At 43.3% G+C, this 24,458-nt stretch overlaps 1 pseudogene across 1 annotated transcript; it reads right to left on the bottom strand.

The window, feature by feature from the left end:
* Positions 1 to 7,313: 7,313 nt before the first annotated feature.
* On the bottom strand, positions 7,314 to 17,991 carry LOC122552120 (Ig heavy chain C region pseudogene; annotated as a pseudogene). The gene is made up of 3 exons (XR_015754152.1): positions 17,953 to 17,991; positions 9,452 to 9,763; positions 7,314 to 7,480 (listed from the first exon to the last, which is right to left on the bottom strand). The product of XR_015754152.1 is annotated as an Ig heavy chain C region pseudogene (transcript).
* Between the last annotated feature and the right edge of the window lie 6,467 nt (positions 17,992 to 24,458).

Below are 24,458 nucleotides of genomic sequence, written 5' to 3' on the forward strand. Positions count from 1 at the left end.
ATACATATTCACAGCCATGTAGAGTTATATAGGGAGAGACTGAATAGCAGGGGCTGATTTCCCTGGAGCGTTGGAAGCTGAGGGGTGACTTTATAAAGGTTTATAAAATCATCAGAGGCATGGCTACAGTGAATAGACAAGGTATTTTCCCTGTAGTGGGTGGAGTCTCATCTAAACCTATACTCGTGAGTATAGGTTTAGAGTAAAAGGGGAACAAGTTGAAAGTACCTAAGGAGTAACTTTTTCATGCAGAGGATGGTGTGTATGGAATGAACTGCCACAGGAAGCGGTGGAGGCTGGTGCAATTTCAACATTTATAAGGCATCTGAGTGTGTATACGAATAGGAAGGGTTTAGAGGGAAATGGGCCCAGTACAGGCAATTGGGACTAGATTAGTTTAGGATATCTGGTCAGCATGGGCAAGTGAGACTGAAAGATCTGTTTCCAAGTTGTACATCTCTATGACTCTATGATCTACCCCTTTGCTCTTAATGTACTAGTCGAATCTCTTTGGATTATCTTTAACATTATCTCCCAAGGTTATCTCATTTTCCTTTCTTGCCCTCCTCATTTTCCTCTTTAAAATGTCCCTGCACCTCTTGTACTCTTCGAGATTCACTTGATCTCATTTATCTATATCTAATATATGATTCATTCTGAATCTGAACCAGAGCCTCAATATCTTTATTCCTCTAGTGTTCCCTCCTCTTACCAGCCTTATCTTCACACTAAGAGGAACATCTCGCCTCCGAACTCTCGTTATCTCACTTCTGAAAGATTCAGTCTTGCCGGCCGTCCCTTGAGCTGCAAACAGTCTACTCCAACTCATACTATCAAAATTTGCCCTAGTCCAATTTAGAACTTTAACTTATATATAATGTCAATCCTTTCCATAGATATTTTACAACTAATCGAACTATGACCCCGGCCCCAAAAAGCTCCCCTACTAACCATTTAGTCACTTGCCCTGCCTTATATCACAAGAGTAGGTCAGGTTTGCTCCTTCTGTGGTAGTTACATTTGCATATTAATGAAGAAAATTGACTTTAGCATTTACCAAATTCCTCACCATCCAAGCTCTTAAGACCATGGCTGTCCCACTTTATGTTTGGAAGGTTAAAATTTGCTATTATTACAATCCTATTATTCTAACATATAAATAAGATCTCTCGACATATCTGTTACTCAATTTCACTGTGACTACTGGGGGGACTATTACAATCGCATCAAAGTAATCATGCTCTTCTTATTTATGAGTTCCTTCCACATAGCTTCACTAGACCATCCCTCAGAAATACCTTGTGTTAGAACAGCAGTAATGTTTCACCACAAGAAAAAATGACTCCAATCTCCTGCTAGCTCTTCCTACTTCTGCCGTCCCTTTGATGATGGGAGGGGCTTTGAACATAAATTATTCGATTTACTAGTGATGGTTAGTAGCTGAAAATAAAGATACTATGGGTGACTTGGTGATGGGAAATAAAAGGTTACATTGTGTGGAAAGAAAATTCTGAATATAAACAAGAATTTTAAAAAACTAACTCTATTCTGTCTGCCCAGGTTTGCCTACAGCGCTGTACCTCCAGAGTACTTTCCTTTTATTTTGATGAGTTCAAGTTAATTTCAGCCGCTGTTTTGTACTTGTCAAACATTTGTTAACGGGTGTTTGCCGTTTCAGAATGTAGATTGCCTTATTTTGTACGTTCTCAGAGTTCAGTGTTTGGAGTCCTTGTTGATTCAACCTGTGCTTTGGTCTGTAATGCAAAATTACAGAAAAATATTAATAGTAATTTAAAATAAAATGTTAGGATATTGGAAGAACAGCTAAGAGCTTCAAGGCTTGACAGAAGGGTTGTAGGAAAGGACATGGAAAGCAGCAGGGTTTCCAGAACTTCTAATCTCTGCCTTCCCTGATCGAAATCAACCTGTGATTTATACGTTTTGAGGATTGTTATTCATTAATATCGGTGTGTCAGATAGATCTCAGTCTCAGGGAGGTATGACGTGCTTCTTTGTTTTGTGATGAACTCAGGGGAAGATACAATAGTAAGGGTGTAAACCCAAAGGTGTGAAGGATTCTCCGTGTATATGTGCACAAATCAGGGAATGTACCAGGACACGTGGACAGAAGAGCAAATAAACCCTACTTCATCAATAACGCTGTAGAGAACAAACACAAAGCAATTATGTTAAACTAAAATAAAACAGTCTCTTGTCTCACCTGGAATATTGCATCTATTTTCAGGTGCCACGTTTTTGAAAAAATGCGAAGTTAAGCGATTTGGTGCGTGACTGATTCAAAATACTATTCCCGGGATGATACACCTCACCGACTCTGAGAAATTGGGACTGTTCTCCTCTGCCGATAGTTTCCAGATTCTGTGAACAGTTGCTGTGATTGGTTCTCAATTCCGTCTTTCGTCATATAGTCCCCAATGGCTGAATATTTCAGGTACTCATGAGCTCGGCCTTGCATGATCAACATCGACCACTGATTTATTATTTTTGAGGGTTGCTGTTCAGTAATATCCCTTTATCAGATAGATCTGTCTCATTCTCTGGGATTTGACAGGTGTGGTGTGTCAAGTAGATCCCAGGAATTGTGCTCCATGAGATTTATGTGTGAGAAAAACTCCAGTTCTGAGAATCCGCCCTTGGACTGTGCACGTGTTGTGTCTGAATACCTGACTGAATGTTGACATTTTTGCCTGATGAATGTTTCGTTGGTCGCTTTAGTTGGCGATTTCTGCATTACTAACCCAGGGCTGTCCCCACTTTGGGAGTACATTTAGTTTAGCCTGTGTAGAGTAAACTTTCAAACTCCTTTGCCTGCCTTTTATCGGCTTCTGGTGGAGCAAAGCTCCTAATTTGTAAGATTACATGACCCTTGTGCATAAGAGGAAATGTTCTCTAATCATTCTGCCTCTGGAGTGTTCCATCAGGCATATCGTGTGAAAGATGTATTTACATTAGTGGGCTGCATGGTAGCGCAGCATTAAACTAAATGACTGGATGAAACACAACCAAACAGAACAAGTGAAAGTATTTGGCTGGGAAAATAATTGGATGGAGGAAATGTATTATTACTGACTGGCCTTGAAGAAAGAATTAAGCAAACTCAAGGTTCGTGAATATTCATTCGAGATTTATTAACCATTTCAGAAAGCATTTTTATCTAAAAAGTTGATGTAAAAGCTAACAGAAGTGAATATAATGGCTGGATGCCACATTGAGATGAGAACACATGCGATGTGAGGTGGGAATTTTCTGTACATAAGTAACAGTCACAAGAAAGGGAATACAAAGGCTCAGCAGAAAGTGTAGGCAACCATTCTGAGTAAGGAACAAATAAAAACAAAACAAATGTGCGTCAAACAACTGGGAAGCTACAATATTTTTCAACCACAACCATCTCAAAGATATCAATGTAAAAACGAAAATCCATCAATAATTGTCTCAGTTACACGCTGATAAACTGACGTAATCTCACTGTTATAGTCAGCAATAGGACATATTGTAGATTGGGAATTCAGAGACCTTGATAAGCAGATCAGGAAAATCAAAGGGCTCCACAACTCATTTACTTAACTTGGAAAAGAGAGATAAAGCAATGACGCAGATATCTATGATCAGGGACTTTCAGATTTAATGTTTATTCAAAGGCACACTTAGAGATTTCACAAAACATATTGGGCTGCTTGGCGTGAGAAAGATGTGATTATTCTCACCTTCACCAGAGTGACGGCAGCGCTGTAGAAAATACTCAGGAAGAACAAGGTGATTATTTTTCTTTTCATCTATTATTTTAGGATAATATTACTTGAGGAATGCTTAATACGAATGATTATTTTAATTATATCATTATATTTTAAATATAGGCTGTGACAGCACTTTAGTTGAAAATTGTTGGCCATCACTGAATAAAAGTTCTAATGTGATTCTCATCTTTATGTATTGGTGACCAATTGCTTGATAATCGTGAATATAAGTGACATCACAGCCAGGACATTGCTTCATATTTTTGTTTGAAGGATCTGTATATTTAGGAATGAGTTTTTGTACACGTGTCCCTTAATTTATTTGATTTACTGCTTGGTGTGTTTGGTTTTCCTTTAATGTTTGTGTATGTGGTTATGAGAGTCTCTTACTTCACTCTTGCCCATGTTGGAGTCTGTGCATGAATAAACATATTCCTGTTCCTTTACTGCTGCTGTGCTCATGTGTTTGTGCACCTAATTTTTGGTCTTTTCACATTGTGTAAGATCATCATGCTAATATGCCACTTCGTTGCTGCCTATGCTTATCTTGTAATGTCTTTGTGAGTGTTCACTTTTCATTAGTGCTATCTAAAATGTGTGCTTATGTGTCTGTTTCAGATCCTACCTAAACTAGGTTATTTTCATGTTTATGCTTAATAAATGTTAGCATGCAATGTTATGTTTTGATGGATGTTTATATTTATATGATGATGTTTGCTTGTGTGGCAATCTTTCCCAAACCATCCCCTGATAAGCTTGTTTGTGTTATTGTTTGTGGATGCTTGCTGACGCTTGTGCCCATTATCCTTATTTAATAAACGCCCCTCTATTTGTTCATCTATGCACTTGTGTGTCTGCATGTGAGACTCTGAATTTGTGTGTACGTGTGATATGGTATACATGCTGATCAATGTGTTTTAAAAATAACTAATTAAGCTGCCTCTTGTCATCGTATGTTTGTGATTCTGAAAATGGGAAAATAATGATATTAATATTTATCTCCGTGCACTTACATGCCTGCGTGAGTTGACATGTGGGAGGACATTTTTCAAAATTTGTATCTCTGTGTTCATGCATGTATGTCTGTATGCATTGTGCTGTATGAATGTATATGTATTCATGCCCATTTGTGTGTTACCGTGTGTCTATGTTTCTCATAGTTATGTGTGAGTATCCCTGTTCATTTGGGCAAATGATTTTCATTCGGTGTATGTGAGTTTTTGTATGAGCATAGGTGAGTGTTCAAGTACCACTTGTATGTGTGGCTCTGTGCGAGCATGCATGTGTGACATCTTATCTATTTGCACATTTGAGTGTGCACATAAATATGTGTCTTTAGGTGAGAGCCCGTATATATGTCATTGCGTGTGTATTTGCGATCATCTCTCTGTATCTGTTCTTATACCAGACTGCAATTTTTATTATTCTGATTTATTGTTCTAATTTTACTGGATTGCCCATAATTAGATTCGACATTGGTGTTGCAGGAAACATTTCCCATCGTCGTGGAGAGATAAGCATTTTATGAGCAACTCTTCTGTTGCAGTGATAGAATTTCTGTCTCTGAGAGAAAAGGCGTGTGTTCAAATCCCCACTGCCCCAGAGATAACATTTCTGAATATGTTTATTAGAAAATGTCTACTTGTGTTCTGTATGTGAAACAAAATGATATCAGGTATTCGAATACCAGAATTGATCCCATGTGCTCCAGAAAACTGAGACAAAACTATGGAATTCAAACCGGGAAGATGCAAACACCAGTTTTGGATTATGGGAATCAATGTTAATCATTTGTTTACAGAGCCAAGCGTGTCCAACATGTTTCAAACGTATTATTTTGAATGGAAGTGTTAAATCTTTGGACAGTAAGCAAGAAGCTGACTGTTCCTGTTAGTAACTGGGTTACATTACAGAGGACATCTACCATGAAAACTCTGCACAGGGAGCAAGAGGACAGACCATTCATCGTTCCCCTCCCCTGGGCTCCACGACAACATATCTGTCAATTCTCTTTGATGTGACAGTGAAGATACATTCTGTCAACTCATGCGCTGGTGCAAGATCCCTGGAATTTCCCCAGAAATAAACGTTACATTCAAACTGTTCTGCACTCTTTACGATTGGTAAGTTCCAATCAAATTTAATTTTAAAGTGTCTTAAATTTACATTTCCAATTGGTGCAATGTGGCAGTTTAGAACTGACATGAATTTTGTAAGAATGTCCAATCGGGGGAATCAAGAACACCAAGTTCAAAACTCGTGCTCGACCCTTGACATAAGATGGACATTGTCCGATTTTGTCACAGAGGCATTTAGGATGGATAAGGTACTTGGCGGAATCCTGCAATGAGTGAGCTTTACTCTGTCTCTGACCTAGGGTGTATCTGAGCAGAGAACATTAACTGCACAAGACACTCGTCCTAGAACTGTTAATAATCCACTTTAACTATACAGATGCAATGTAAGTCAGAGTGAGAAACAACTAATTCAGTATTTAACTCACAACTGGAGGAAAAAAAAAACTTTCTTACTTTTGTTGAATTATTAAATGCAACTTTGAGATTTTTATTGACATGAATTAACAGTGTCCATCAGTGCAAGTGAAATGTTTATGAAAATTGGTTTACCGCTGGATTTGTCGACTGTTCTGTTGATGATCTTCAATGGAATCGCTTCATGTCCCACCACACAGGAGTAAGAAATAGCGCTGGCCCACTCTTCCGCTGTAATGGATAACAGGCTGTACATGAAGAAGGAGGTGTTGTCACTCTCCGCCATCACCTCGGTGCTCTTGTCGATACTGGGATTCACTGGCTTGTCATTGTTTGTCCACTTGACGAAGATCTCTCGGGGGGAGATACCTCTCACTAAACAGGTGAGGGAGAGAAACCTCTGAGCGGAGATTTCTTCTGTTGGGGGTAGGAGGACCGACACTGATGGCTCCAGCGGATTAATCACTGCAGAATATTTGAGACAAATATACATCAACCAAAAAATCCTGAACCAATATCACAATTTCACTAAATATTAAAATACGCCATGTTTAATTTGGGATTTATTCACTTTCGTTTTCTAAAGGAGCAGTATGGTACACATTCTGTTCAGTAAAAAAAAAATTAACTTTAATGTGAAAGTTGCCTCCATGTTTCCAGCCCACAACAACGGCATTCTGTCCAACTGTCATTGCTGATGGTGACGTCAAACCCCTGGCTTCTTCCCACCTTATCTGACTTAATCATAATACAATATCCTTTGGTCCATCTTTTTCTTAAGCAGCTACCTAGCTATCCTGCCTTCAGATGCATCATTAATGCTCCTAACGGTGTTTGTTCATTACCATTCAAAGCCTGTCATTGATGTAACTGGATCTGGATTACACATCGGATGCTTTGTGTTTTAATATCACCGCTCACCTTTCTCCTTGTGGATGGAGTCTCTCAGCGGAGTCGGTAGATTCTGATGGTATGCCACACATTCAAAAGTAACGCCACTCAGCTAGACTTCAGAAGAAATGTCTAATTTGCTGATCACGCTGTCGGGATTCTGTCCAGGCTGCTAAGCAATCTCTGATTTCACAGGTTTCTTTTCTTGTGTCCAGGTCACGTTGACTCCAGAAGGAAGATTGGACACAACGCAGGTTAACGTCACCGTCGCCTCCAGTAAGACTTGTTCTACTGGCGGTGGGAGGATATTAACGGTGTTGGCATGGCACTCGGTATCTTCTCTGAAACAAAAATCAAAGTCAATGAAAAATGCCCCTTTCTGATACAAACAGCCAATCTTCAGATTACTTCGACACAGTGTGAAGACACCACCTTCAAAATGGCAACTCCAACCATTGCTGAAACGATGCTTACCATTGTTGATGTATTTTGATCTGTGAAAGCATTTGTGATTACCTATGACATACCCTGTGTAATTATTCCGAAATAACACTGGCTTTGTAACAAGTGAAACCTGTGAAAAAAGTAAAATCATCGAAGATACCATCATGTAACCCATGGAATTATCTTTCTTTCGAAGTTTGTCTCTCACTTAAGACCATCTATTGATACTTGTGACAAGCGTAATCTGAATATAATGAGTTCATTTCCATGTTCATAACCCTTAGGTGCAAGTGCTGTTGGTCACACTGACTGCCAAATCACATCTCAAATTTTGGACAAATTATAATAAATAATAATTATTCTCTTTGCAGAGTTCTAAAGTGTTACAGGAGCGGTGAACAGCCATGGAAATTCTGTTCATTATATTTAACATGATTAAAAATACTTTGCATTATTGGTGTGATGTCATCCTCTAATTTATATCTTTGTTCCTCGTGGGCTGTGTTTGGAGTAGATCTGAAAACAAGACATTGAGGACAGCATTGGATATCAAGAAGGACACCCATCTCCTTAAGTCTTTCCCTCCATTCAGTTAGTTCATAACTGGTCTGTACTTTCACTTTATTTACCAAGCTGCATTTTTAAATTTCTTCATAGAACAGGGGAGAAATAAAAACAAACAAAAGCGTCTTAAATTAATCTACAAACGCGATGGAAATGTGCACTAATTTTATAGACATCCACTACTCAATGTGTAAACATCACCACCCCAAACCAGGCTAAATCAGCCTGTCTCGAGTTCCTAGTTCATTCATTCCTATTGTAGCATTCTTACCAGAATCTATTCTCCTGCCACATCCACTAATTACAGAGAGCATCTTAAAGAAGCTCAGTGAGATCACGTTTACCCCAGTCCATCAAATGTGATACCCACTTGGTCTGTGGTCTGATCCCATAAATGAAGTTAAAGAGCTCAGTACCAGATAGAAATCGATGTCGTACAGTGTCCAAGGCCAACAGGTCATTCCTGAGCAGGGAATGAAGCATTTGAACGCATTTTGATTTATTTTCAAGTAAGGGTCCCTGCATATTTTAACCACGTCATTTTGAGACCACAACATCGTAAGATAGAGGATCAGAATAAGGCTGTTCGGCCAATCCAGAGTTTAGATCAGAATGATGCTGGAAAAGCACAGCAGGTCAGGCAGCATCCGACGAGCAGGAAAATCGACCTGTTGGGCTAAAGCCATTCTACTGTCTTCTTCCCGTACTAAACAAGAGCCGGTCTATCTCTGGCTAGAATACACACAATGGCCTTGCCTCCACAGCCCTCTGCAGCAACATGTTTCACAGACTCATCTCCCTCTGGCTGAAGAAATCCCTGCCCATCTCAGTTCTAAACGGTGCCCCTTTGACCCTGAGACTGTGCCCTTAGGTTCTAGTCTTGCCTACCAGTCAAAACACCTATTGCACGTTCGCTCGACCTCAGTCTCTCAGTGTTTTCTATGTTTCAATCAGATATCTCTCCCAAAGCCCCCCTCCACCCCCACACTTATCCTTGAAGCGGCTAACAGGCAAGGATTCAGCACTGTGAATGCCGTTCCCAGCATGGTGAGGCAACAAACTATTTAACAAAGCTCACTGTCTATATATCTATCTTCAACAGAGAGGAAACATGCTATTCTGACTTGCCTAAAGGTTGAATTATGAGCAATGCTAATGGAACACTCAAACTAATATGAGATACGTGGCAAGTTGAGAAACGAGAAGCTGTACCGTGCTGTTTACTATGCCTGATGAATTAGTGTGTTTGATTCACATCAGAGTTCAGAATGATTTGTAGCTCTCTCAGTGTGTGTCTCTTACCCTGGAGTGCGGTGATGTTTTTACTTTGAATGTTCTCTCCATGAGTGACCTGGCAGGTATAGACCGCACTGTTGAACCATTCACCATAAGGGACCATCAGCCGACTCGTCACCGAGAAGTTCCCGTTTGCCTCACACACGGGAGACGTGAAGAAGCCAGAATCCAAGGGTCGGCCATTTTTCAACCAACTCACGGAGATTGACTTCGGATGGAACTCGATGATTGAACAGACGACGGTTGCAAACTTGCTGCTTGCGATGTCTTCACTGGAGCTCACAGTTAGGAGAAGGGTTGGTGGGAGAATATCTGGACCTTTAGGAAACACATCACATACATTATCTGACGAATTTCATAACAAATACAATCAGTTCTCATATATCAAGGTTTCTTGTGGTTAATGGATACAAGAATCATAATTGTGCAGAGTGCTGGAGAAGCTGGGATCCACACAGAAAGATCAGCAGGACAATGTGAAAGGCGAAACTTAGAGGACACAGCAAGGGAGTCAAGGACGCATAGAAACTATAGGCCGGTAACATCAGATGGGAGATAGCAACGTTGGATGGTATTCGTTTTCATGACAGAGTCTGTGCAGGATAGGGGATTCTGCGACCCCCCCATCAGGCACTCTGCTTCCCTTCCCAAGAACAAAGACACGGAGGAGTTCGTCCAAAACTATTTATTCAATTCTGCAGAACCGGGTGTTACCTCAATGGCTTCCCACGAGGCACACACACAGATTGTAATCCCCGCACGTTATATACATGTAGGAGTGGGCGGGGCCTTCTACTGTCTCAGCCAATGAGTGTTAAAGTTCCCCACTGTCCTCCTGATGGATGAGATTATTTGGTTATTCACCCAGCCAATCAGTGTTCGAGTTCTCCGCTTCTCCCTTATATGGATGATGACGTACAGCCGTGGTTGTGGGCGGTCCCTCAGCCACGAGGAAAGCTGTTTCCATTGTTCCATTCATGAAAATCTGGGGGAGTGTCTGCTCGTGCTTACTACAAGGTAGAGAAGACTAAAATGGTGGCTTTGTACTTACTATGTGCTTACTACAGCAGTTAATGATTTAAAAATTACACCACCCCCTACAAATCCCCCGTGTCTTTTCTTACGGTTTGTAATTTTTAAACTGGGAGTTTCTTCTCCAGGGCGTCCAATAGCTCCCGAGCTTGTTTATCAAGCTGCCCGTCTCTAATGCTACCCCCGCCCAAGAGGGATTCAGACTGTTCTATCTCGAGGTTCATCCTTTCGACCTGCCCATAAGGAACATCCCTCTTAGTAAGGGCGGTTTCGATCAGTCGCTGAGTTAACCCCCTGGCGCTGGGAATGATGCAACACCCGAGGGCAGTTAGTACCCCTGCCACCACTATACATGAGACGAGAAAGGAAACGACCACCCCCTTCCATTTACCGAACCAAGCTTCCAACCAACCCGTGAGGCCAGAATCGATGCCCGAGTTTTCGGCGAGTTCATCCGCCAATGTGGTGAGCCCATCCAGGGCGCGGGTGATGGACCCATCAGGGGCTGTGTTGTTGGGGATGAAAGTGCAGCACTGAGTGCCTATCATGACACAAACACCCCCCTTCTCTGCTAACATCATGTCCAGGGCCAACCTATTTTCCCACGCCATTCTGCTAGTGGCGTCTAGTTGTTCTGCTATTCCCTTCACTGCATCCCGAGTATAATTAATGAACCTCTGCTGATTGTAGTAAATATAATTAATCCAATCCACGTTCTTATTGATGGTAACCCACCAGAACAGTGACGACTCAAAACCCGCCGCTATCCGGTTCCTAGCCTTGTATTCGTCAGGAACACCCCTGGGGACCCCTATGGCATCTAAATATATGTTATCATCGAAAGAGGTCTCCAAAGCCCTCTTAGTTCTTCTACTGGAACGGGGTTGCTCTTGTTTTTCGAATGCCAGGGTGAATGGGATGGCCAATTGAACGATTGCACAAGTGCCCGCCCATTTTTGGGGCAGGGTCGGTCGCAGAATCCTCCCACCACAGTACCACCAGAGGTCTGCCCTAGGCACATGAATGTGGGAGTAATTCCTGCCCCCGGTAGTTTCGTTGACCCGCCGAATTGATCCGCTGCACTTGTCAAATGTCCCCACATCATTGTCCCATTGCGGTGCCGTCCGAGAGACGCAGGCTTGGTGCTTACCCGTTACCCCTGTGAATGAAGGAGGGCGGGGCGCCCCTTTAGACCTGACGGGAGTAAACTTCAAACTTAAGGGTCGACAAGTGGGGTCGTTCCAGGCCTCTCGGTCCTGGTACAGCCTTACCATGCAGTCCAAGGCTTGTGGATGTTTCTCCCATCCCAGCGGGAATGGGACCACCTGAGGGTTAGGACGGGCACCCGTGCACGCGTAGCAATCACTCTTTTTCATGCTCCTTACCGTATATTTGACCCATTCCATCCAGGCATTCGCCTCCCCGTATCCCGTTTCTATTTCAAAGGTCCTTTCCAAGTCCATCACCTCAATTATCCTAACCTTTTCCTGCTCATCGGGGGTGGATGAGGCCCCAGACTCAGCTTCAATGACCGTGATGGTTGTGCAGCACAGCTGCAACCCCTTCTGTCCTGCCTGGCCCCCCAACCCTAATACCCAGGATCGTTCCATTAAGGCTCGTCCCGTTGTTCCCCAAGGTCTTTATGGTCAGATAGAGTGGATTGCACTGATTCTGCTCACAATTCAGCCCAGGGGTGATGGGATCACGGACAATTGACACCATAGCCTGGACCCAGGGGGCCGGAGGCCTATTGATGCCTTCTTTGCCATGCAACTGTAATACTAACGTCTGACCCTGGAATCCCCTTTCTCTCTCTAGGTTACGCTTAGTCTGATTCAGTTCACTTTTAGTCGCACAGGGCACCAACCCACATAGGTCTAAACTAAGTGTCTGTGTTGGCTTGTTGGCGGGAACGGAGATGGAGAGCCACCGACGGTCCTCTGCCTGTTTTTTCCAGAGGCCGAATTGGGTAACACGCACACTATGACCCAGCCGAAGGATAATGACAAAGCAAGTTAACAATACGATTGACTGCATTTTGTTGCAACACTCGTGACGGCCGGAGGACACAGTCCTTTAAACTCACCAAAGTCCAATTAGTCTGTTCTCAGGGTCTCTGTTCCTTAGATGCCTCTGTCAGAGAGGTTTGTTCGTCCTCCGTCGGTTGTGGCACCGGTCCCTTGATCCGAGTATAATGTGTCCAGCCCTTTTCGGCCGTGCGGACAGCCGTTTCGGTCGTCAAAAGTACTAGGAAGGGACCGTCCCAAGTTGGTTCGAGGGTGCGTTGCTTCCAGCTTTTAATCAGGACCCACTGACCCGGCTTGACGGTGTGCACTGCATACTCGAGGGGCGGCGTCTGTGCCAAAAGTCCCTGTTGGCGTAAACGAGATAGAGCAGACCCCAGAGCCACCACATATTTTTGCACAAACATGTCCCGAGACTCGAATAAGGGAGGTTCTCCCTTCGGCCCATGGAACGGGAGGCCAAACAGCATTTCGTAAGGGGAGACGCCCAAATCCCGTCTTGGCTGGGTGCGAATTTGCAACAGGGCGAGGGGTAGGCATTTGGTAACTGTCTTCAGGCCCTGCCTATTTCCCCATCGGGGTCTAAACCTGAATACTTTCGTATGGACTCCCGCAAACGGTCTAAAAAACTCACTCGGGGATTCATCCTTTTTCTGTCCAACTTCAAATGCTTTCGCTAAATTCCGCTGTTTAGGCACGCAGGTTTTGATTCCCCTGATTATAAGGTTTCTGAGGTCTGTCATATTAGCCCGTCCCCCCTCGTCATTATGATCCCACCGGGGGTCCTCTAAGGGGTACTTCTGCTCTCCACGCTGAGGGCCGTCCTGATGCTCCCTATCCCAAATGGCCATTGCACTATTCCGGATCATGACAATTTCATCATAATTAAATAGTATTCTCATCATGGCCTGCAATTCGGCCCATGTGTATATACTGGGCCCCAGAAATTGATCTAATTGTGTTCCCACACTGACAGGGTCGTCCAGTAGACGGGGTAGTTCATTACGGAGTTGTCGGATATCCCCAGAATTTAAAGGTTGTACTACGAATCCGGTCCGTTCGTTCCCAAACGGCACCTCTCGTAAAGGGTTCATCTGTTCAACATTGTTAACCCTCTCAGCACCCAATCTCTCTTCTTGATCTCTCCGCATCTCAATTCGGGCTGATCTCCTAATGCCTGGGGTGGGCTCTTCTTCCCTTCCTGTGTCCCCCCCAGCAGGCTCTCCCTCACTGAGCATGACCTGCCGGGAACCGGGATTATCCGACGCAGGAGGGAGGTCCGCGCTGGACGCCTGGCCGTGGCGGGTTGTACATACGGGGGCGGGGCAGAAGGGGGCAAACCATCGGTGAGGACGTCCCAAGACTTCTGGGGCTTTCTCGGGTCTGTTTGGGGAATCAGAGGATAGAGACTCGTGGGGTCCCCGCAGTCACTCGCCAACCAGGCGGCGGCGGCGGCGTATTTGCTCTCTTCTGGGTCAAACGGTTGTTTTCTGTTAACATATATATTTAGGATTTGACACACCCAGTCTTCATCAGACCCAAAATCGGGCCAAACTACCGAGGGGGCGCGGATAGGTTCTTTGGTCCATATAAAACAACAATATTTTATCATAGTCTCTTTAAGTCCTTTGTCCTACTACTTTCCGTCCATAAACTCAATTTCCGACCTAGTGGACTATCGGGGGGTATTTCTTTTCCATTTACATTCCTCCCTGACTTGACCTTAGTGGACCTAAAAGTCTGATTTCCCATGGTCTACCTTCGGTCCTGGTCTTAAACACCTAAAACATTTTCACAGATGACCGTCAAAACCACGCGGCCAACAAGGAAGAACAAAAAGAAACTCTCTCACCTTGATCCGTGCATGGAGTTGTCTGGCCTTTTTAAATGTGTGTACCCCCGCGTATAGTCACTAACCGGTCGTCCCAGCACTCGTCCGTGTGTTCCTTTTCTCGGGATCCAAAATTATTTTAATGAGCCGGGTCACTCTCTTGGCCGACGGCTGACGGACCAAGCCGATCCAGTGAGCAGTATAAATATATACCAGACGCGTCTTTTTGTATCAGACTTGATCCACGAGCCGAAGAGAGCCCCGGCAATAATTATTGCATCCCGGACGAGCCCCCAATTGTGCAGGATAGGGGACTCTGCGACCCCCCCATCAGGCACTCTGCTTCCCTTCCCAAGAACAAAGACACGGAGGAGTTCGTCCAAAACTATTTATTCAATTCTGCAGAACCGGGTGTTACCTCAATGGCTTCCCACGAGGCACACACACAGATTGTAATCCCCGCACGTTATATACATGTAGGAGTGGGCGGGGCCTTCTACTGTCTCAGCCAATGAGTGTTAAAGTTCCCCACTGTCCTCCTGATGGATGAGATTATTTGGTTATTCACCCAGCCAATCAGTGTTCGAGTTCCCCGCTTCTCCCTTATATGGATGATGACGTACAGCCGTGGTTGTGGGCGGTCCCTCAGCCACGAGGAAAGCTGTTTCCATTGTTCCATTCATGAAAATCTGGGGGAGTGTCTGCTCGTGCTTACTACAAGGTAGAGAAGACTAAAATGGTGGCTTTGTACTTACTATGTGCTTACTACAGCAGTTAATGATTTAAAAATTACACCAACCCCTACAAGTCTGATGATAAGGCAGACGAATTACCCGCATAAATGAGGAAATGATGCGGTTGCTATCACGGAGACATATTAAGAACCGGGCAGGAGTGGCTATTCAACATTCCAGGATTTAGTGCCTTCAGGCGAGACAGGGAAAGATGGAAAAGGATGGGGACGGGGATGTGCGGTACAGAATGTTGCTTCTGTCGCAATTCTGACAAGAGTATTTTAGGCTGTAAAGAGAAATGAAATCATGGATACCTCCTCAAACAAAGGCAAATGGACAGTACTTCAAAACCAAAATACAGCAAACATAACTACTGGGAGAGCACGACAGACCTTACTATAGGTCCAAAAGACCAAGTGCAAATATATGGGCAAATTTTAGAGACGTGTAAATTAAATAGGGGAATGAGAAAAGAGGTTTTTAACTTCCTCAGCATAGGCTTGGATATTCATTTTGTCAAAAATGTAGAGGGAGCACAATTCTGAAAATGCCCCCAGAAGAATATTTGCACAAAGTATGTGTTTAATACAGAGAATTTTAATCCAGACCTTGCAAGTGAGGGGTGAACCTGAACTTAACTTTAGGGAATGAAGTCGACCCAGTGGGTAAAACACCAATGGTGGAGCACTTTGCAGACAGTGATCGTAAATCAGTTGGATTTCAGATTGTACGGCAAAGGAATAGAAATTGGCCCAAAGTTCTGAAAAGGGGAAGGACAATTTTAGTAAGATCAGGGAATGACTCGACCAGAGTGTACTGGAAGCTGACACTTATTGGTAAATCTGAGTCAGAGCAGTGTGACACATTTAAGAAAGAGATAGGAAATTCACAGGGAGGACATTTCCCAGGAAGCCACTGCGTGGGACTAAGAATGCAGCGGGCTCTGGACACCAAAGGGCATGGAGGGGGAGATAAAGAGAAACAAGGGAGGCTTCCGGTCTATACTGAAATCTCAAAACAATAGAAACTAATAGGGAGTATAGAATGTGCAAGGGGGAGTTTGAAAGACAAAGGAATGAGAAGGGCAAAAGGGACCATGAGAAAATAATAGCAGTCAAAATAAAGGAATATATTTTTAAAAGTTACAGGCTCATTTATAATAAAAGAATTATTCGGGAAACAGTAATGCCCATTAAGTGTTATTATTGGAGTGGAGCCGGAGGATTAGGTTGTGGTCAAAACGAATGTGTTGTGTCAGTGTTCACTGTAAGAGGGACAATGTGGGGATAGAAATCATGGAGGGGTGTTGTGATGTGCTTTCAGAAATTAGGACACATGACGTGATGTTCTGTGTTGTCTTGCTGAATGAAAAGTGGTTATATTTCCAGGGCAGATGAAAAGTATACCAAGCTGTTAAACGATGCAAAGGATGAAATAGTTGGGTCGCTGACAATAATTTAGAATTCCTGTGTGGCCGCAGAAGTTGTGCCAAGTGAGTGTAGATCAGCCAACGTTGCACTGTTAGGCAGGACGAAGGAAGGGATAAATAATGAAACCACAGATCTGTCAAGCTAGTCTCAGTGGTAAGGGAACTATTGAGAAGTGCAATTAGTCTTCATTTGGAAGTTAATTCAACAATTTTCAGCACGGTTTTATTGAGAGGAAGTCATGTGTAACAATTTGATCATAGTTTTCAGAGAGATAACTCGATCTCCAGATGATAGCAATAATCAGAGCCAATGTGACCCGAGTTAATTTGATAGATTAGATCTAGAACTGGCTGAGTGGTGGGAGCAGGGGATAACAGTCATCGGGTGTCTGCGTGACTGGAAATCTATAATCTCCTGGTGTTCTGTAGGGATTGTTGTTGATTTCCTTGCTATTTCTCTTACATACCAATGATTGAGACTCAAATTTAGGAGGATTAACCAGTGAATTCATAGATGAAATGAAGACTGTCATGTTGGTAAGTCATGAGCATAATGGCTTTAGATTGCAGGAGGATATAAAAGGGTTGGTTGTATGTGAAGAGAAAAGTTGCAAATGGAAATTATTCTGGATAAATATAAGGTGATGTAATTCGGCAGAAGAATCTGTGAGGTATGAAGTTTGAAATGGTGGAACCCTGGAAAGGCCTGAGGATCTTTGGCGCATGTATCCACCGATCCCATATAGTACTGTGTCGTCTGGATAAAGAGGCTAAGAAAGTGGGAGGATATTTGCTTTTATTAGCCTAGACATTGACAATGAATAGTGGTGAGATGATACAGGAACTTAATAAAACACTGGTTAGGCCATACTTAAGCGTTGTGTGCATGTTATCGAAGGAATGTGATTACACTGAAGGCAGTATTGATGAGATTTGCCATGATATTGCCTGGGTTGGAGGGTTTTAGTTATGAAACTAGATTAGATAAACAGGGCTTTTCCTTGAAGCAGAGGAGAATTAGGGAGAAGATTATCATGATGTCTAGAATTATTTTAGCCATAGACAGGGTAAACTGGATGAAACCTTTCCCCTTGATGGAGAGATCAATGCCTCAGGCGCACATTGTGAAGGTAAGGCCAGGAGGTTCCAAGTGGATCTCAGGGGAAAACTAAATCAAACAGAAGGTGGTGTTAGCCTGGAGCTCAGCACCTACAAGTCATGTAGAGACTGAGACCCTCATAATAAGTATGAAGTATCCTTGCAAGGGCAAGACACACAAGGCAATGGATCAGGTGCTGGCACATGAGACTGGAATCGTTAGGTGGCTGTTATTGATAGGCATGTATTGGGTGGATCAAATGGCCTTTTCCCTGTGCTGTATAAGGTGATTCTGTGAAAACTGTTCTAAATAATGCCTTATTCATGTTAATCACAGATTATCTGTTTATCTCTGTTACCTGGACATGGCATTACTTTGCTCTTGTGTGACCCGCTGTCATGAACCTCATAGTAGGTTTTGCTGGGGCAATCTACCACTGACTCGGGCAGGGTTAACTGGCTTTTCAGGGTGTAGGTTCCCTTCTTGTTTCTCACTGATGGATAAGTCTTCAATCCAGTCTTGATTAGCTCCCCACCTTTATGGGCGGCACGGTGGCACAGTGGTTAGCACTGCTGCCTCGCAGCGCCAGAGACCCGGGTTCAATTCCCGCCTCAGGTGACTGACTGTGTGGAGTTTGCACGTTCTCCCCGTGTCTGCGTGGGTTTCCTCCGGGTGCTCCGGTTTCCTCCCACAGTCCAAAGATGTGCAGGTCAGGTGAATTGGCCATGCTAAATTGCCCGTAGTGTTACGTAAGGGTAAATGTAGGGGTATGGGTGGGTTACGCTTCGGCGGGTCGGTGTGGACTTGTTGGGCCGAAGGGCCTGTTTCCACACTGTAAAGTAATCTAATCTTTCTTCCAAGTTACCTTGGTGACGTCAGGGCAATAATCCATCGCCAAACAACCAAAGATCACAGAACCGGTGTTGTGCTCCTGACAGGAGGAGACCAGGCCATAAAGCGTGGGGGGAGATGGTGTCTCTGCAATAGAATGACCAAGTGAGCATGTTAGTTTCTGTTAATTTGACCTTATCAGTTATTCAAATGTATCCTCAGCTCTAAACGTTTGCCAGTATGCTCCCGCTGAAGCCTACAGCATAACTGGAGTTTATTTTTGTTTCCTTCCAGTTGCTGATCATGATCATTGGTTCCCTCTTTAGAAACATGCCCTCGACGTTGACCATTACCACATAATTTAGGAAGAAGAACATCCTGATCCCACCCCAGTAACTGTTTGAAGATCTCACCAACTGACACTTTCACTGGATTGCTGTGAAGAGCAGAGACGTTTCACAAAATACAAACCAAGGAAATGCAGATTCATCGAAATTCTACAGTGTGTACAAACAGGCCATTTGGCCCAACAAGTCCACACCTACCCTCTGAAAAGTAACGCATCCAGACCCATTCCCCTACCCTATTATGATACAGTTAACCCTGGCTAATGCACCTAAAATCCCAATCACTGAACACAACATTTGCAATTCCCCCAGCTTGCACATATTTGGACTGTGGGAGGAAACGCACACAGACATGGGGAGAAAGTGCCAACTCCACACAGTCACCCGAGGCTGGAATGGAACCCGAGTCCCTCGCACTGTGAGGCAGCAACACTAACTACGGAACCAGCGTGCTGCCCCACTCGGTGCCGTGCTGCTGGAAATACCCAACAGCTGGCAGTACCCCCGGAGAGAAATCAGAGTGAACCATAGAACATAGAACATTACGTGCAATACAGGCCCTTCGGCCCTCGATGTTGCGCTGCCTTGTCATACTAACCTGAAGCCCATCCCAACTACACTATTCCATGTACGTCCATATGTTTGTCCAATGACAACTTAAATGTACTTAAACTTGGCGAATCTACTACCGTTGCAGGCAAAGCATTCCATTCGCTTACTACTCAATGAGTAAAAAAACTACCTCTGACATCTGTCTTCTACCTATCTCCCCTCACTTTAAAGTTGTGTCCCCTCGTGTTTGCCGTCCCTATACTTGGAAATCAGGTCCAGTGAGCCTTCCTCACTGATCAATGCAAGGCAGAATGTTCTCACTGGGAGGGAGGTCTCTGCAGCAGCAGCACAGGCAGCAGCTGAGCACTGGGACTAGGAGGATGGCTGTCACGGCTGAACTCATGCCAATTGGCTGGAAGTTGAAACATCTAATTTACAATTATCTGAATTCTGGATGCCTCTGAAAAATGGAGGACCATTAAGGTTCAGAGACTTTGGAGTGTTACAGCTGAGTATTTATGTAAATATGATTTGAGAAATGAACAAGTAATCTTTAACTTTAATAACTATCAAACTGACACGCAGTTCACCACCAAACCTCATCTTTCAGACTAACCACTGCACTTACTCTGCCTTGACCTAAATTTCCACTCACATTGACAAACCCTACCCTGCTATACACCCATTCATGCCCGGAACACACAATCCCTATCACACGAAACACATCCAAGGCAATCCATATTGGTAGTGTAGCTGAGCAGAGAGATCTCGGTGTCCATGTACATAGATCCCTAAAAGTTACCAGCCAGTTTGATAGAGTTGTTAAGAAGGCCGAGATTCTGGTGTGGCCGCACTTGGGAGTATTGTGTATTGTTCTGGTCACCACATTATAGAAAAAATGTGGAAGCTTTGGAAGAGTTCAGAGGAGGTTTACCAGGATGTTGTTTGGTATGGCGGGAAGGTTTAATTAGGAAAGAATGAGGGTCTTGAGGCTGTTTTTATTTGAGAGAAGAAGGTTGAGAGGTGACTTCACTGAGACATAAAAGATAAACCGAGGGAGGACAGTGAAAGTCTTTTTCCTTCAATAGTGATGGCTAGCAGGAGAGGACATAGATGACAGATGCCAGAGGTTGTTTCTTTACTCAGAGAGTAGTAGGTCCATGGAACGCACTGCCTGCAACAATAGTACACTCGCCAACTTTAAGGGCATTTAAAAGGTCATTGGATAAACATATGGCTGAAAATGGAATCGTGTAGGATAGATAGGCTTCAGATTGGTTCCACAGGTCGGCGCAATATTGAGGGCAGAAGGGCCTGTACTGCACCGTAATGTTCTATGTTCTATATTCCAGGTGGACATATGATCACAATTCCTTTAACTCATTTACGCTCCTGCCGCCCTGCACCTGGCCCATGGTGAATCTGGCCCTGACTGGACCTGGCACCATCATTTTCACAACCTCTGACAAAAGCCCACATGACCTCAGTCCTTGGTCACAGACCTCTCATCTTACACAAGTCAACCTGTGCACATTGCATCCCAACTCCTTTCACATCTGTGCTTTAGAACCCACCATTTTGCCAGACTCAGAGCTTTGCATTTTGACAACACGTCCCCCTGTCACTTCATTACAGTGACCTTCCACCCCCGAAACATCCTGGCACTCTGCCCACCTCTACACTAACCAGCCTGGCATCCTGCTCACCTCTCCATAAACCAGCCTGGCAAAGACAGACCTCCTGCATTTCAGCTCAAACTACCCCTCACCTACCAAGCGCAATTCGACCAAAATATTCTGTGACCATTACCATTTACCTTGATGCCACCTTGCCAGACAGAGTGCATGCAAGCTTACCCAGCAGCCAGCCAACACTCACAGCCTACCAGCCCAAACTCTCCAACATTCCCTATTTAGCCCCTCACTTGCTCACCACCTTCCAACTTTGAGCCTACTCCACCATAAAGTTAGTGAGTCATAAAATCATACAGGACAGAAACAGTTCCTTTGGTCAAGCTCATCCATGCTGACCAGAGTTCCCAAATTAAAGTAATTTCACTTGCCTGTCTTTGGCCCATATCCATTCAGACGTATCCAGTTCCTGTAGCTATTCAAATGTCTTGTAGATGTTGGATCTATCTCTGCATTTACCACTTCCTCTGGCAGTTCATTCCAATGTTTTGGCCAGTTACAACATGAAGCCCTAACTCCTGCACTCAGTGCTCTGGCCAATGAAGGTACATGTGCCAAACACCTTCAACACACTAGGTACTTGAGACAACGCTTTCAAGAATGTAAGAGTCTGAACCCTCAGGATCCTCAGTGTTCAACATCACTATCCAGTGCCCTCCCATTAACTCTGTAAGTTGTGACCTGAATTGTCTTCTCAAAAAGCAACACATCGTATTCATTTAACTTTAACTCCATCTGCCACTCCTCAGCCCATTGGCCCAGCTAATCAAGATCTCATTGTACGTTTAGATAACTTTCACTGCCCATTATACCACCAATGTTTGCGTTACGTGCAAACTTACAAACCATGTCCCATTCAATGTTTTCATGGCTTTCAACCAATATTGTACCCTGTTTGCCTTTCTCCCACATAACCGTAGCATTTTTTAAGGATTGAAGGAATCCATCTCCTTATTGAAATCATTTAATGTTTTGTCCTCAATCAATTTCTGTGGTGGAAAATTCAACAGGTTCACCATTATTTTGTTGAACAGTAAACAATCAGGTTCAATGTTATCGGTGTGTTGGGAAGACTGGTGAGCAGCAAGATTAATGATGATCCCATGAATGGAATAGCCTTCTAGAGGGGCCGAGATGCCTTCTTCAGCTTCCATTTTGCATGCTGACATGTCCCTTCGGCAGCATGTTCCAAAACTGTGATCCTTGAGGATAAGGGCGCACATGCATGTAAATGCTTCACCTGAACGCTCTCCTCCAAATTAGACTTCAACTTGACTCTCAATTATTTCTCTGCCCGTTTCCTCTTCCGCAATCACAGCCATGGGACTCACTTCCGAACAGCGCTGTGAATGTGCTAATACCACACAAACTTCAGCAATTCAAATAGACTGTTGACAACTGGTTTCTCAAGGCGATATAAAAAGTCGGACACTTCCACACCTGTCTGGAGATTGAAACAACCACTGGAAGAATTGAAAATTATTTGATGCACTTGTGTGTCTACACAAGATGACATGGTTTCCTTTTGTGTGATTTGACTGTGTTTTCACTGAATGAACAGAGCTATTTCTTAATCATATAATAGGAATGAAGCTTCCCTCATTTTTCTAGCAAGGCAATCACACATTATATTTCTTTATTCCAGGGAAGTATAGTGTTACATTAAAGAAATATGATGATTGGGATGTTTCAATTGGAAATTGTCATAGATTGAAAGTTTACTTTCATGAGCAATTAATTCCAGCCTCATTGTGTCACAGTACTCACAGGAATGTCTTTCAGAAATAGTGTCTCCCTTTGTTACGGGCAGTCGAATCAGTAAATCTGGAATAGTTTTTGCTTGTTAATCAAAGGTGTTAAAGAGTTTTAGCCAAAGGAAGGACTGTGGATTTAGCTCACAAATGTTCCATGATCTAAGTAAGTGGTGGAACAGCTCGAGGGGCTGAGTGCCCTCTTCTTGCTCCTACATTCCTATCATTGTGTCATTCATTAAGCTAGCACTGGCTGTGAACACTTTTTATTAAAATATTTTAACAAATTAATTGTTTCACACATGCTTTAAAAAAATCCTTCTGTTGATTATTTGGAACGGGATCATTGACATTCTCTATTTGAGTGATCAAAATAACTTCCACCCAATTACAGCAGCCACTGCACTCTGGAGTGTGTTGTTACTTCATAATAGTTTCTTGTAAAAGTACAGCTCGAGATCAGGGCGCTCAAATTCAATGATTCTCTGATATTTAATATCTCTGAACATTCGCAATTTGTTCAAATGCATCTTTTCTCTGAAGAACGTGTTTCATCGAACAGAACTTTTTTCAGTGAAACAACAAACTTTAAATGCTAGAAAACCAAAATAAAGACAGAAATTTCTGAAGAAACTCAGCAGGTCGAGCAGCTCCTGTGGAGAGAAGGCAAGGTTAACCTTTCGCATCCAGAGACCCCCTCTTCACCAAATTGTTTTCATGTTTTTGACACAAGAGCTCTCACCTGTTGAGATAAACAGTGATTGCATTGTCTTGACTCCTGTTAGAAAAAAGGATTCTTAGCAGAGGTAGTGGATTGTCTGAGTTAGCAATTGAAGACCAACTGAAAAGCTATCACCATCTGCTGCAAGTGTTGGATTCAGCGGAACTGCCACCATATAGAACAATCAAATTCAGCTACAGCACTGGTTTAATATAAAGTAAAACATCCTAAGCATAATCTCATCAAATATGCTTCGAAAATGATTCATTCTGGATTGGTTATAAATTATATTGTCATAACAGCAAGTCAAAAGCTGGGATTTCTTTGAGCACTTATTCCATTTACACCATCTATCGATGCCCAAAAGCTTGTGAACAAATATTGATCTGGAAAAAGCTGCTAACCACAAAAATTCTGTTTAATATCTAAGAGACACAAGTCAGGACAGCGAGTGAATAGATTTCACTGGCCTCTGTGAGTGGAATTCCAACAAACACCCAAACATTTCAATCTGCTTTCTTGCGCTGAAATAACCTGGTAAGAGATGGTATTACATCCCTCTGTAACAGGTTGTAAGTGAACACAGGCTACCTGGCACAGAATCAGGGACACTACTAGAACATCACAACACATCTGAACACAATTGGCGCGACACTATCACGGAGAACATAGCCCATCTGTTTTGACAGTACATAAACCATCTTAGTTATTAACAACTTCCAACAACCAGGGATTGTTCCAGAATGTTTGTACAATGAAAGTAACATTTCAACATTTATCCAAGAATACTTTGACAGCAACTCCAAATTGTTCAAACTCAATGGGAATTACAAAGGAATAAATCTAGGAAATGCATTGCCATCAATTCACTGTCACTGGATTCCAACCTAGAACTCCCTTCCTCTTTCTCCTGTGAATGTTGCAGAGCCCGACGGTCTACTTAGTTTGAAAAAGATTAAAATGTTTTGTAG

This window comes from Chiloscyllium plagiosum, unplaced genomic scaffold (assembly GCF_037043375.1).
Source record: "Chiloscyllium plagiosum isolate Xiang-an unplaced genomic scaffold, Cpla_swu_hap1 HiC_scaffold_42, whole genome shotgun sequence".
Taxonomy (NCBI): domain Eukaryota; kingdom Metazoa; phylum Chordata; class Chondrichthyes; order Orectolobiformes; family Hemiscylliidae; genus Chiloscyllium; species Chiloscyllium plagiosum.